At 46.4% G+C, this 14784-nt stretch overlaps 1 protein-coding gene across 4 annotated transcripts in view; it reads right to left on the bottom strand.

Moving 5' to 3' along the window:
• LOC143770329 (cell adhesion molecule CEACAM16-like) overlaps positions 1-14784 on the bottom strand; it is a 101356-nt gene that overhangs the window by 78811 nt on the left and 7761 nt on the right. Inside the window, exons 1-2 of one of the 4 annotated variants that reach the window (XM_077259847.1) lie at positions 1875-2004; positions 153-219 (exon numbers count right to left, since the gene is read on the bottom strand). The exons of 2 other annotated variants lie outside the window; for them this stretch is intronic. The gene's annotated coding sequence lies outside the window, so the exon portion shown is untranslated. Of the gene's footprint in view, positions 1-152; positions 220-1874; positions 2013-14784 lie in introns of those variants that run through there. One more of the 4 variants, XM_077259848.1, reaches the window with a different exon arrangement.

Below are 14784 nucleotides of genomic sequence, written 5' to 3'. Positions count from 1 at the left end.
ATTTGCTCAATTGGTTTTTATTTTGGGTTCTGACATTGAATGAAGCGGAGGATGATCAAGCAGACATGCCACTTCATTAACCTATTCATGACATGCGCCGTATATATACGGCGCAAGTTGGAAGCAAATGTATGGAGCAGGTTCACTCATACCTGGCAGTCGATGACTGCGAATTCCAGCCAGGACCTGCCACTATCATCATGTTCGGAAAAGTCAGATCTATGAAAATATAAAAACAATTAACCTGATCGATAAACACAAGCCCTCATACAGCTATGTGGACAGAAAAAATAAAAGAGTTATTGCACTGGGAAGAAGGGGAAGATAAAAAGGAAGCACAAAAACAAAAATGGGCTGCGGCATGAAGGAGTTAAGGATGATCACTGGGGGTCTCAATGGTTGAAACACTTGTGATCTGCAGCCTATATTATGCATAGAGGATAGCTTTCAATTTTGGAATTTTAGAAAAAAAAACTTTTAAAGCGGGCAAAATTTTAATAGACTATTTGCTATTTTTCCAGAGAAGATTGTTTCCTGTATTCTTTCCAAAATTAGAAAAATGTGATTTTTTTTTAACCAAAACAGCGCCACCCTTGTCTTATGGTTGTGTTTGGTATTGCAACCTAGCCCTATTAGTTGATAGATACAGTCCATAAATAGGTGAAATGTGCAACTGATTAGACCATATGTATAATGCAGGATGAAAGGGTAAAGCTTATTCCCTGTACTCCGGCTTTTGGAGTGAGATTTTTGCACACGAGCCAGCTGCAAGGTATGAGGCTGTATATGGCAGCATTTCTCCTGGGATCCACCCACGCTATTCACAATCCGCTGATGCCATCTACTACTATTTTCCCACATGGAGGCAGGTAGAGGGCCGGGCAGAGGTAAGGTGAGGACACCTTCCTTATTGTACACAGACGGGCCAAGAAGGAAACAAGAAAGTTTGGAAAGATTCTAATAATGAAAGCTGGATAAGGCTCTGTTCACACCACATTCAGAGTCTACTTTGGGCAAATGCCCCAGGTGTATACTCCAAATGTATCCATTGGGCATGATTCACACAATGGAGTCAAACAAAGTGCGCTTTTGGTCTCGGTAGGGTTGATACAAAGCAGCAAACTAATCTATTTCACCTAGCAAAGGGTTGAAACACGTTGAGTTTTTGCCGCAGATTTTCCTGCAGAAAAAAATAAAGTATTGGCAGGAAAAACACTGCGTAATATACATGTTCTTTTGATATGTTTTTCATGTTTTTTTTTTTTTTTTTTATTTTATCCATTTTAATGGGGGGAAAAAATGCTGCAAAAATGTTGAATTAAAGGGGTTGTCCACTGCTAGGACAACCCCCACTTGATCAAAATGTTTGACCCCTCAAAATAATAAAGTCTATTCTCACCTCCAGTGCTGGAGCTGTTCCCGCAGTATTGGCACTCAATCTCCCGGGGCCAACTTGCGGTTGTGACACATGACCCAGGCGCCCAATCAGCGCTGGCATCACTGTCTCCACCTTTGGACAAATCGAACATGAAGAGGAAGTCTGGGATCAGCTGACCTCTCACTTCCTCTTCCTGTTCAATTCAACAGGAGGCGGGGACAGTGACGCCAGCACTGATTGGATGCCGGTGTCACAACAACAGCACGGGAGCCTCGGCAGGGTGAGTGCCAACACCGTGGGAACATTCATGCCAACAGATTATCCAAAGTGTAAATGGACCCAAATTATGGAATAATGTGATTACAACTTGACTTTTCTTGTAATTAATATGGTCTACCAGATAAAGATTAAAATAACACAGGTGGTATTGCTGTGTAGCATTTCTTTTGGACTCCTCTATGGGACATCACTCTACTAAAGCTAATATATCTCCTACCTAGATTAATAGTCCACGAGGATAGCTTTTCTCAGAAAATGTATAGATGTCAGTTGGAAGACCACTAGAGCTGATTAAAATTCATTCATAACCTCTCCGACATGTTTCTCCATGATTGGCTTCATCAGGGGACTGGGGATAGACTGAGTTGAAAAAACAAATTTTTTAAGGCTTCTGTTGTGACATCATCAAATTAACAAGCCAATCAGGTCTTCCGACACATTGTGTCCTATCAGAAATAGAGCAGCACTATTGATGTTTCACACTGACAGCCCACAATAAATCCTCTAGCAAAAAGGATATCCATGGTGACAATTTAATGGTCCAAATACGCAAGTAAAAAAATAAGCAGCGCGTTGATGAATTTCAGAAAAATGCTTAAAAGACTGAACATATGCACTGCAATGCCAAAAGGACATGCTGCGCGTTCATCAGGCTTCAAAAGCCATGAAGCTTCTAAAAAAGTGACAGGTCCATTCTTCTAGACATTCACTAGGGAGATGCCAAAAAAGGTGCAAAAAAAACATTGAGCGCACATAACCTAAGAAAAAAACTTTAGTCACTTGTCAGAAAAAGCACAAGTATTTCAAGTTAAAAGCACTTGGAAAAAAACATTTTTTTTTGTGGATTTTTTATTTCCCTGCTTTTTGTAAACTTTTTTTTTTAAATTAATCAAAGTGATTAATCGATTGAGCCTCAAGTTAATCTTTATTTAATTCGCTCTTCTCATGAGAAAAAGGGAATTTTCTGTAATTGTCCCAATTCCCCTTATCACTTAGAAAAATAGGGCATTATGATTTAAAGGGGAAGTACTCATTTTGTTCATTGTTCTCTTTACAGTAGGCTTTCCGTAATCATGTAGTACGTAAACACTAACGTGGCCGACTTATTTCTCCATAGGAGAATGAGAAAGGAGAAGTGTGAGGCTCTTAAGTTCCTTAAGTTCCTTAACTTGAGGAGTAAATTGAGCAAAATGAAAGGTTTGAAGCCTAGGAAGGGACGGTGCAGGGGATGTCGGAACTATTTTGACCTGTTTGTGCATTACAGAAAAGAATATAGAAATATTGGATGTGTAATGGTGTTGTGTTCACATATGGATGATCAGACATAAAGGGGTTAAAAAAAAAGGATACGAAGTGGATCAGCACAGAATGGCTGTTCAAATCAAAGTACAGGCACTCGAAGCTGTCCTGTCGTGGTGAAAAAATGTAAAGGGGTCGTCCAGGATTTTTACATTGATGGCCTATCCATAGGATAGGTTATCTATCTATCTATCTATCTATCTATCTATCTATCTATCTATCTATCTATCTATCTATCTATCTATCTATCTATCTATATGTATTGTAAGATGACTGCTGGAGGAGTCTTTGAGGGGAGATATGTGTCATTGTGGCTATTAGCTGCGGTGATGTGAGCTCAGAAGTATGTTCCAGCACACATAGTGCTGAGAGAGTTATTTGGCCATTCCAGGGCCGGGTTTTACGAGCAGTCATAAGAGATGGGTGGGAATGACTGCTCACATATCCCAACCCCAGGGGCGTGGTTTGGTAAATAAAATGGAGGCCGAGTCTCTCATTCAGTGTCTGTGTCTGGAGGTGGTGAGACCTCCAGTGTGTGGTGTTAAAGGCAATGACCTGAGCAGGCGGACCCGCAATACCATATGGACTATTCGTTCTCAGTTTGTTTTTTCACTTTGTGCCTAACAAGGCTCTGTTTTGTTTTGACACCCGAAGCAGTTTATGAAGTTAAATAAACTTGCCTGGACTTTGCATGGAAACTGCCTCCTGTGCTGACCTCACGAGCAGCTGGGTGAGTACAAATCTCTACAATATATATATATATATAATGTATGTGTGTGTATTTTCTTCTTATTTATTTATTTTAATATATATATTTTCCTCTTGCATCAGTGTCGTTCGGCTATTTTTTCTCTTCCCTTCTGTTGAAAAAGTGGACGCTGATCACTGCTGCTGTAGTGCGAAATGGTTTATGTCACCGGTAGTGTTGAGCGATACCGTCCGATACTTGAAAGTATCGGTATCGGAAAGTATCGGCCGATACCGGCAAAGTATCGGATCTAATCCGATACCGATACCCGATACCAATACAAGTCAATGGGACTCATGTATCGGACGGTATTCCTGATGGTTCCCAGGGTCTGAAGGAGAGGAAACTCTCCTTCAGGCCCTGGGAACCATATTAATGTGTAAAATAAAGAATTAAAATAAAAAATATTGCTATACTCACCTCTCCGACGCAGCCTGCACCTTACTGAGGGAACCGGCAGCGTTGTTTGCTTAAAATTCGCGCTTTAACTTCCTTACGTGAAGTCCCGGCTTGTGATTTGTCGCGCGCCGCCCATGTGGCCGCGACGCGACCAATCACAGCAAGCCGTGACGTAATTTTAGGTCCTTCAGTATTTTAAAATTACGTTCCGGCGTGGTGATTGGTCGCGTCGCGGTCACATGGGCGACGCGACCAATCACAAGCCGTGACATCACGGGAGGCTGGACATGCGCGCATTTTAAAATGCGCGCGTCTCCTGCCTCCTGTGACGTCACGGCTTGTGATTGGTCGCGTCGCCCATGTGACCGCGACGCGACCAATCACAACGCCGGAACGTAATTTTAAAATACTGAAGGACCTAAAATTACGTCATGGCTTGCTGTGATTGGTTGCGTCGCGGCCACATGGGCGGCACGCGACCAATCAGAAGCCGTGACGTCACGGAAGGAAGGAAAAGCGCGCATTTTAAGCAAAGAACGCTGCCGGTTCCCTCGGTAAGGTGCAGGCTGCGTCAGAGAGGTGAGTATAGCAATATTTTTTATTTTAATTCTTTCTTTTACACATTAATGTTGTTTCGATACCGATACCCGATACCACAAAAGTATCGGATCTCGGTATCGGAATTCCGATACCCGCAAGTGCGGCGCGCCCCCACACCGCCGCAGGGCCGAGGGGTACCCGGAGCCGGGCCTCTAGTTCTCAGTCTCGGGGTTGTCACGGTGGCTAGACCCGGTCTGTGGCCCTGTCCGTCAGTGGGGGACGTCCGGTGTAATAGGTGGTAGTAATAGTAGCGATGGAGCGGTGCAGTTGTGGGGTGTAAGTCGCGGTAAATAACGAGGACACCAGGTTGCAGTCTCTTTACCTCTTTACTGGAGATCTCTGAGTCCTCAGTCCAGAACACGGTTCACCAGGCTACGCAAGTCCGGCCGGTCCAATGGCACCTCCAGAGTTCTCCTCTCAGGTGGAAATCTGTGCCTTCCTTCTAGCGCTATGTGTTGTAGTCCTTCCCTGCTGTGCTTACGGAAAGTAACCCCACAACGGTTGTGTCTGTTTCTTAAGTTCCCTCACAACTCGATTTGATGTTCCTCTGTAATCCACCCCTTCCCTGTATTCAGGTTGGAATGGCACCCGTTTGTCAGGTAGGCCTGGAGTTCTTCCGGGACCCTAGAGTCGCCCCTCTCCCGCAATTGCCCCCCAAGACTTCATAGGTGATATGTGGTAGACAGCCCGCCTGAGACTGACTGTCCTGCCGCTGTTTGGAGTATGGCTTGAAGCTGTATTCTAATCCACTCCCTCGGCGTTCCGGCCACTGGTATTGCGCCTCAGCAGGGTGCTGCCTCTTTCAACAAAACCCCTGCTGGTATTCTCCTTCTGCTTGATCTCGTTTCTCACTCAGCACAATCTGTCTCGCTTCTAGTCCTTTCCTTGAGTCCCGCCGCTTCCAGGAGCCTGCGCGGACCCGTTACGTTCTTTCAATGCCAAGCCTCTGCCAGGATCCCACCCCTGGCAGAGACCCTACAGTCTCTCCCTTCACAACACCCCCTGCCACAGGGTGTTGCTCCGTTCAATCCCGTCAGCGTTCTCTCTAACTTTCTGCCTGACCCCCAGTTTACCCACTATGGTGGGGAGTGGCCTAATGAATAGCACCCTTAGCTCCCCCCGGAGGCCCAGCTGTGAAACATATTGGTGTCTGTGATACCTGATTGGAGGAACTCCTTCGGTGCCATCGAACGTACCATGGCTCCCCTTAGCGGCGAAGCCACAGTACTGCAACGACCAGAACTCTGGGGCGCTGCACAAGTATCGGCCGATACCCGATACTTGCGGTATCGGAATGCTCAACACTAGTCACCGGTTTATGACCGGCTAGAGACACGTGGCTCAGTGCGGCCATATGGTACTGGTGTAGTAGGTAAGTATACTTTTTTATTTTTGTTCCCATGGTTCAAAAACACAGCAGAGTTTCTGCCTTCTGTGCGTTCGCTTGCGGAAAATCCATTGTGTTTCAGAATGCCAGCATAGTGTTCAGATATCTCAAGCAAATGTTATTACTAATATCTACAGCATAAATTGGCAGGAGCTGATGGTTTGAGGTCCATGTTGAGAATATACAGTTGTGATCAAAAGTTTTCATACCCTGGCAGAATTTTTGATTTCTTGACCTTTTTCCATAGAATTTGAATGATTACACCAAATGTTTTCCCCACTCATGGCTAGTGGTTGGGTGAAGCCATTTTTTTTTCAAACTACTGTGTTTTCTCTTTTTAAATCATAATGACAACTCAAAACATCCAAATGACCATGATCAAAAGTTTACATCCCCTGGTGATTTTGGCCTGATAACATGAACAAAAGTTGATATAAATGGGTGTGAATGGCTACTAAAGGTAATATCCTCACCTGTGACCTGTTTGCTTGTAATTAGAGCTGAGCGACTTTTACTTTTTTCGGATCGAGTCGAGTTTCGAGTCGGGTGAAATCGGCCGATTATTGCGAAAAGTCGGGGGCCGACTGAAACACGAAACCCAATGCAAGTCAATGGGGAATCAAAGTCGGCAGTGAGTGGAGGACAGGAAAACACCTACAGTGCCCATTTTAATGCCAAAAACTCAATTCTTATTACTGAAGCTTGTCAATCTTAATTTACTTTATAATAATAGTTAGGCATTGAAAACTGGGGGTCATTTGGCTAAAGTTGTGGGGGGTAGGGCTGGCTCAAGATATTCATGGGCCCAGAAAACGCGGAATACGTCACGGCGGTGGAGCAGGGAGAGGTAAGTATTTCAACTTTGCAAGTGCTGTGATCCTGAGCAAGCAGTGGGGGCCCACTCGTTGGCATTGGCACTGGCACAGGGCCCCTCAAAGTACGGCAGTGGGTTTGACGGCTGTTTATTGTTCATAAATAAACAGGCAAAATTGCTTTGCTCAGTGTCGGAAAATTGTAATGAGTAGCAGACTAAGTTAGTAGGCCCAAATAATAAAGTGGGCTAAATGTCTGCCAAAAAATTGTTCATAAATAAACAGGTGGCATAGCTAGGTACAGGGGTGGGCTCCTCTGCTGAGTAGCAGACAGTGGTAGTAGGCGCAAAGTATTAACTGGTCTAAATGGAGGCCAGGGCCCCTGTATATTTTAACTATCATCTATCATTTCAACAAATTTGTATTGGCAGTGCCAGTGAAGGATTTAACAGCCCAGACTACACAGTGGTGGAGCAGGGAGAGGTAAGTATTGCAAGTGGTAGAGCACTGTTCGAGCTGGGGGGGAACACTCTCTCGTGGGCGGCAGTACTGGCACAGTGCCCCTCATATTACGACGGTGTGTCTGATGTTGGTTGTGCACCACCACCGTCAGAGACACTTCATTGTACTATGAGGGACCCTGTGCCAGCGCCGTCGCCCAAGAGTGGGCACACCCACCTGTCCAGGCAAACGGCACTTGCACGGGTGCTTGTGCCAGATGGCAACCACCGCCCATGGGCTCTTCCACCAGACTTCCTCATTTTTTGGAAAATCGAACCAAAATAACAACCGTTATATGGTACTGTAATACAAGGTAGAAGGTGTATATAAACTTGTTGAGAATTTGAATCTCCCTTTTTTTGGGGGGGAGACTGAACCAAAACTCAGGCCCAGTGTATAAAACAACGCAATGTGAGTGGCAGAAAGTGGCTGGAAGATATATGAAAAAATCCAAGGACTGTAGTACAATTTCAATCTCCCTACAATGATCTCAGGACAAGTATGGCAGCAATAAAAAGGACTGCTGCACACAAAAGTGTGGACAAATAAACAAGATAACTGCAGAAAGGAGCAACAGGATTTTTGCTTTTAAAAAAGCAGTTGGTTTACACAGCAGCGGTGCAAACAGCAATGCAGCTATCAGGGAGCCTTATAAGGCAGCCTAATAAGCTACAGAGCTGATGCACAAAGATATAGCCTCCACTGTCCCTGCAAAAAAAAGGTGGTGTTGGACAGTGGAAATCGCTACAGCACAAGCAGTTTGGGGGTTAATCTTCCCTCCCTAACTATATCCCTTCTTCTGATGAAGCTGCAGCAATCTCTCCCTATGCTAAGATTGGCAGAAGTAAGATGGCGGTCGGCGTGCACACCCCTTTATAGCCTCTGTGACGCCACTGAAATTAAGCCAATCACTGTCATGCCCTTCTCTAAGATGGTGGGGACCGAGACCTATGTCATCACGCTGCCCACACTCTGCGTCCTCCTTCATTGGCTGAAAAATGGCGCTTAAAGCGTCATATGAAACGCGACTTTTGTGTGCAGATCGACGACCTCAGGGCCGATCCCACACTAGGATCGGGTCGGGTTTCATGAAACCCGACTTTGCCAAAAGTCAGCGATTTTTGAATTTGTCCGATCCGTTTCGCTCAACCCTACTTGTCATCAGTGTGTGCATAAAAGCTGAGTGGGTTTCTCGGGTCCAGACTCTTGCATCTTTCATCCAGCCACGGACGTTTCTGGATTGTGAGTCATGGAGAAAGCAATAGAATTGTCAACGGATCTACAGGAAAAGGTAGTTGAACTGTATAAAGCAGGAAATGGATACAAAAAGATATCCAAGGAATTAATAATTCCAGTCAGCAGGGTTCACACTATGATTAACAAATGGAAAATCAGGGGCTCTGTAAAAAGAAAACTACAGTCAGGTAGACCAACAAAAATGTCATACACAACTGCCAGGAAAATTGTTCGAGATGCAAGTGCAGCGCCCCAGAGTCCTGGTCGTTGCAGTACTGATGCTCCGCCGCTAAGGGGGGTATTGGTACGTCTGATGGCACTGAAGGAGTTCACCTGACCAGGTATCACAGACACCAATACATTTCACAGTCTGGCCTCCAGGGGGAGCTAAGGGTGCTATGTATTAGGCTACTCCTCACAGTCTGGTAAAACTGGGGGTTAGATAGGAAGTTAGACAGAAAGCTGACTGGGTTGGAACCAGGCAACATCCTGTGGCAGAGGGTGTTGCAGGGGAAGATTCAGGGGGGTCCCTGTCAGGGGTGGGATCCTGACAGAGGCCTAGCAAACAGAAAGAACATTATGGGACCGCGCCTGCACTTCATTGCGGCGGTACCCCAAGAAAGGACAAGAAGCGAGGTTTATTGTGAAGAGTGAGAAACGAGATCAATGCAACAAGGAGATAACACCAGTAGGAGTCGTGCTGTAAGATCGAGGCAACATCCTACTGAGGCGCGTAGCCGGTGGCCGGAAACGCAGAGGAAGTATTGAGCTCCAGGCCTTACTTCAAACCTACGGCAGGACAGTCAGTTATAGGCGGGCTCTCTCACCTAAATCACCTAAGCAGGCATAGGGGGCAACAGTTGGAGAGGGGCGACTCTAGGGTCCCAGAAGAACTCCAGGCCTACCCGTCATACGGGTGCGTCCTAGCCATATCATCTGTGGGGACGGAGAAGAACATCAGAATCAGTTGTGAGGGAACTTCAGAAACAGACACAACAGTTGTGAGGACTATCCCGTGGTGCTCAGCAGGGAAGGACTACAACACACAAGCGCTAGAAGGAAGGCACAGATTTCCACCTGCAAAGGGAACTCTGGAGGTGCCATCGGACCGGCCGATCTCAGACAGCCCTTTTAACCGTACTCCGGACTGAGGATCCTGAAGCCTTCAGTAAAGAGGTAAAGAGACTGCAACCTTGTGTCCTCGTTATTCATCGCACCCTGCACCACACATCATCACTCTCAACTTTCACTGGACGCCCCTCAGCAGGGTCACGGACCGGGTCTAGCCACCGTGACACTCCCAGAACTGAGACAGAGAGGCCCGGTACCTGGTACCCCTCGACCCTGCGACAGTGGGGGCGCTCCACAAAGAAAAACCCAACCCACAAATAACATCAGCTGAAATACAGGACTCTCTGAAAACTAGTGATGTGGCTGTTTCTAGATGCACAATAAGGAGGCAGTTGAAGAAAAATGGGCTGCATGGTCGAATTGCCAGAAGAAAGCCATTGCTGCACAAATGCCACAATGTATCTCACCTACAATACACAAAACAGCACAGAGACAAGCCTCAAAACTTCTGGAACAAGGTAATTTGGAGTGAGGTGACCAAAATAGAACTTTTTGGCCACAAGCATAAACGTTACATTTTGAGAGAGGTCAACAAGGCCTTTGATGAAAGGGACACCATTCCTACTGTAGAATGCGGAGGTGGATCACTGATGTTTTGGGGATGTGTGAGCTACAAAGGCACAGGAAACTTAGTTAAAGTTGAAGGAAAGACAAATGATGCATGCTATCAGCAAACACTGGACGCAAATTTGCACTCATCAACCCAGAAGCTGCGCATAGGACATACTGGGACGTTCCAACATGACAACGATCCAAAACACAAGTCCAAGTCGACCTGTCATTGGCTACAGCAGAACAAAGTGAAGGTTCTGGAGTGGCCATCTCAGTCTCCTGACCTCAATATCATTGAGCCACTCTGGTGAGATTTCAAGCACGCAGTTCATGCTAGACAGCCCAGGAATTTACAGGAACTGGAGGCTTTTTGCCAAGAAGAGTGGGCAGCTTTACCATCTGAGAAAATAAAGAACCTCAACTACCACAAAAGACTTCAAGCTGTCATTGATGTTAGAGGGGGCAATACAAGGTATTAAGAAATGGGGTATGTAAACTTTTGATCAAGGTCATTTGGATGTTTTGGGTTGTCATTATGATTTAAAAAGAGAAAACACATTAGTTTGACAATAAAAGGCTTCACACAACCACTAACCGTGAGTGTAGAAAAAGTTTTGGCGTTATCATTAGTGTTGAGCGATACCGTCCGATACTTGAAAGTATCGGTATCGGAAAGTATCGGCCGATACCGGCAAAGTATCGGATCCAATCCGATACCGATACCCGATACCAATACAAGTCAATGGGACTCAAGTATCGGACGGTATTCCTGATGGTTCCCAGGGTCTGAAGGAGAGGAAACTCTCCTTCAGGCCCTGGGATCCATATAAATGTGTAAAAGAAAGAATTAAAATAAAAAATATCGCTATACTCACCTGTCCGACGCAGCCTGGACCTCAGCGAGGGAACCGGCAGCGTTGTTTGTTTAAAATTCGCGCTTTTACTTGGTTACGTGAAGTCCCGGCTTGTGATTGGTCAGGGCGGCCATGTTGCCGGGACGCGGACCAATCACAGCAAGCCGTGACGAAATTACGTCACGGCTTGCTGTGATTGGTCCGCGTCCCGGCAACATGGCCGCCATTAACCAATCACAAGCCGGGACGTCACGGGAGGCTGGACACGCGCCCATTTTAAAAAGCGCACGTGTCCAGCCTCCAGTGACGTCCCGGCTTATGATTGGTCACGGCGCCATGTTGCCGGGACGCGGACCAATCACAGCAAGCCGTGACGAAATTACGTCACGGCTTGCTGTGATTGGTCCGCGTCCCGGCAACATGGCCGCCATTAACCAATCACAAGCCGTGACGTCACGGGAGGCTGGACACGCGCGCTTTTTAAAATGGGCGCGTGTCCAGCCTCCCGTGACGTCCCGGCTTGTGATTGGTTGCGCCGCGGTCAACCAATCACAAGCCGGGAGGCTGGACACGCGCGCATTTTAAAATTTTAAAATGGGCGCGTGTCCAGCCTCCCGGCTTGTGATTGGTTGACCGCGGCGCAACCAATCACAAGCCGGGACGTCACGGGAGGCTGGACACGCGCCCATTTTAAAAAGCGCGCGTGTCCAGCCTCCCGTGACGTCACGGCTTGTGATTGCTTAATGGCGGCCATGTTGCCGGGACGCGGACCAATCACAAAGCCGGGACGTAATTTTAAAATCCTTAAGGACCTGAAATTACGTCACGGCTTGCTGTGATTGGTTGCGTCTCCCATGTGACTGCGACGCAACCAATCACAACGCCGGAACGTAATTTTAAAATCCTGAAGGACCTGAAATTACGTCACGGCTTGCTGTGATTGGTTGCGTCCCGGTCACATGGGCGGCACGCAACCAATCACAAGCCGGGACTCACGTAAAGGAAAGAAAAGCGCGAATTTTAAACAAAGAACGCTGCCGCTTCCCTCGGTAAGGTGCAGGCTGCGTCGGAGAGGTGAGTATAGCAATATTTTTTATTTTAATTCTCTCTTTTACACATTTTTACATTAATGTTGTTTCGATACCGATACCCGATATCACAAAAATATCGGATCTCGGTATCGGAATTCCGATACAGCAAGTATCGGAATGCTCAACACTAGTTATCATTCATGTTCTCTGAAAAAAGGCCAAGAAAGCAAAAATTCTGCTGAGTTATGTAAACTTTTGAGCACAACTGGAGGTGTGATGTTCACCCTACACAATGCAAAGGGTGAAATGTGCAACATTTTTGCTATGATATCCACAATACATACTGTAAAATGTATCACTGTTAGATCTCCGATTCCAGAAAATACATTCTGTGTGAAAGTAGCCTTAGGGTATGAGAACACAATAAGTCTTAAGCCACTCATCTAACCAAATCAGATCTCACACTTTGCATTGACGAGGGGAAATAACCCAAAACACCGTGCCTGCAAATTGAAATTATGGCTTTGCTTTTATCGTTAAAGGGTCGATATTGACTTTTAGGATTGGTACCTCCAATAGAAATCTAGTCCGCTTCCTCTCTGAAGAGGCAATTTGCACAATAAGTATCAACTGTGTGAGAAAGAAGGGCTGTGCTGCAGCATTCCTACCCCTGAATACACCTATCACGTTGTGTAAATAATGTCAATCTGCTTTTGTATATATTGTGTAATTTGAATTGTGTTATTTTGCTTGTCTGCGTAATGTATAGAGTGTGATAAGGGATGCTTGTAATGTGTAATCTAGGATGTGAAAGAGTAAGGTATAGTATAAGATGTATAAAGTTTTGTAAAGAATTTCTTCCTAGAGTGGCACCCCAGAGGTTCAGGTACCACAGGGGTATTGCCTTCCTCTCGGAGAGGGTGATGCCATGCCTGGAAGCGAGGAGGATCCCTTTAACAGGTAGCACATACATGCAACACGTTCTGACTCCAGGCCAAAAGGGGGAGCTCTAGACCAGGGGAACTTCCCTATATATGTTCTGGCTTGGAGGAGGAGTTAGATTAGTCTGTAGAGAGTGTGAAGGAAGAAGGAGCTAAGGAGAAGCGAGGAGCTGGAGGGGAGCTGCGATTGGGCTCCCTCCACGCTGAAGCACCAGAACTGGACATCGGGGGTCCTAGGCTGTGTGGAACTGTAAGCCCCACAGCAGAAACCGGAGGGCAGGAGATTAAAAGTCGCTTGTCTATAATCACACCCGAAGGCACAGCAGCATACAGAGCCTGGAGTCGCCGCAAGTAAAGACACCTGTAAAAAGGCTTGCGCTGCCTGCCATGTGGGTACTGTCCTAGGAGAGAGGGAAAGAGTACCTTGTGAGAAGCCTAAGGCAGCAAGGAACGCACATTACAGTGCAATAAGGAAGGCTCCCAATCGGACCTGGCTAAGGGGATTCCTAATCGTTTCCAGGATGCCAGGACCTCGCCTTCACCTGTGATCTGTACCCTGGACTGCCTCTGTATACCATCAGTGAAAGGTAAAGAGACTGCAACCTTGTGTCCTCTAATTCTTTCTGGCACTACACCGTCTGTCATGTTTACCCACTACACTGGGAGCCCTGGGGATCAAGCTTCACCTGTGGGAAGCCATACCATTCCTGCTGAACTGCCATCATTCCCAGTGGACCCCTTTAGGCAGCGTCAGTCATCCCTGACCGAATACCACAGGTGGTGTTACGAACATTCTTTATTCAAAACAACCTCTTTAAAGATTTTCCCTTTAACTTGTACGCCCAGGGCCACGGATCAGGTGACTGCCACCGTGAATACCCTTTTAACGACCACCGGACCCAGTACCGAGTATCCCCTAGGCCCTAGCGGGTGCTCCACTAGCAACAGACAGCAGGGTCAGAAGGAATTACGTGTTGGAACTAGCTCATAGTGGTAGGGTCCTAGTGCTAGGAAGACTGACTGCTTCATGGTGAGAGAGTTTATTAGGAGTTGGAGAGAGTAGTGAGCAGTGATGCCAAGAGGTGATTGACAGTTAGAGGAGACTAGAGGGAGGAATAGCAAAATGATGAAGAAAACTATTGACAAGACTGAGTGACCTTTCAGAAGGCAACACCGGACATAACGCCAAGTCACTGGGTACCCGAGAGCTTGCTAGTGCCTAAAATAATGGATCTAAACTGCACTGAGCGCGTGATACCAGTGGGGGTCCCAAGCAGTGGATCCAGGGCGTCCATAGTGATAGGATGGAGAAACGCTGAATGAGTGTAGAGAAACTCGCTGATCAGAACTGTGGCACAGAAGCTGGGTTGTGGCGATGTAGGAAGAAACAGATAAGTTGCAGGGCCTTGGAGTAACCTATAAGGAAGGATATAGTGGGAATGGAAAGACTTCTTCCTGTGAAGGAAACATGCATAAGACTATGTACCCGCTTTCCCTTGTACATAACTCTTACAAGTTAACGTTCAATAAAGGCCCCATGCTTGAAAGAAAGTCTCCTTTATTGATCTGTGGAACTTGTTGACCTGGCCGGCCTACACCACCGATACTCAAATTTCTACAGCAATAAGCTGCCACT

The sequence above is a fragment of the Ranitomeya variabilis genome, chromosome 4 (assembly GCF_051348905.1).
Source record: "Ranitomeya variabilis isolate aRanVar5 chromosome 4, aRanVar5.hap1, whole genome shotgun sequence".
NCBI lineage: Eukaryota > Metazoa > Chordata > Amphibia > Anura > Dendrobatidae > Ranitomeya > Ranitomeya variabilis.
This window is presented reverse-complemented; position numbering and strand designations above follow the sequence as displayed.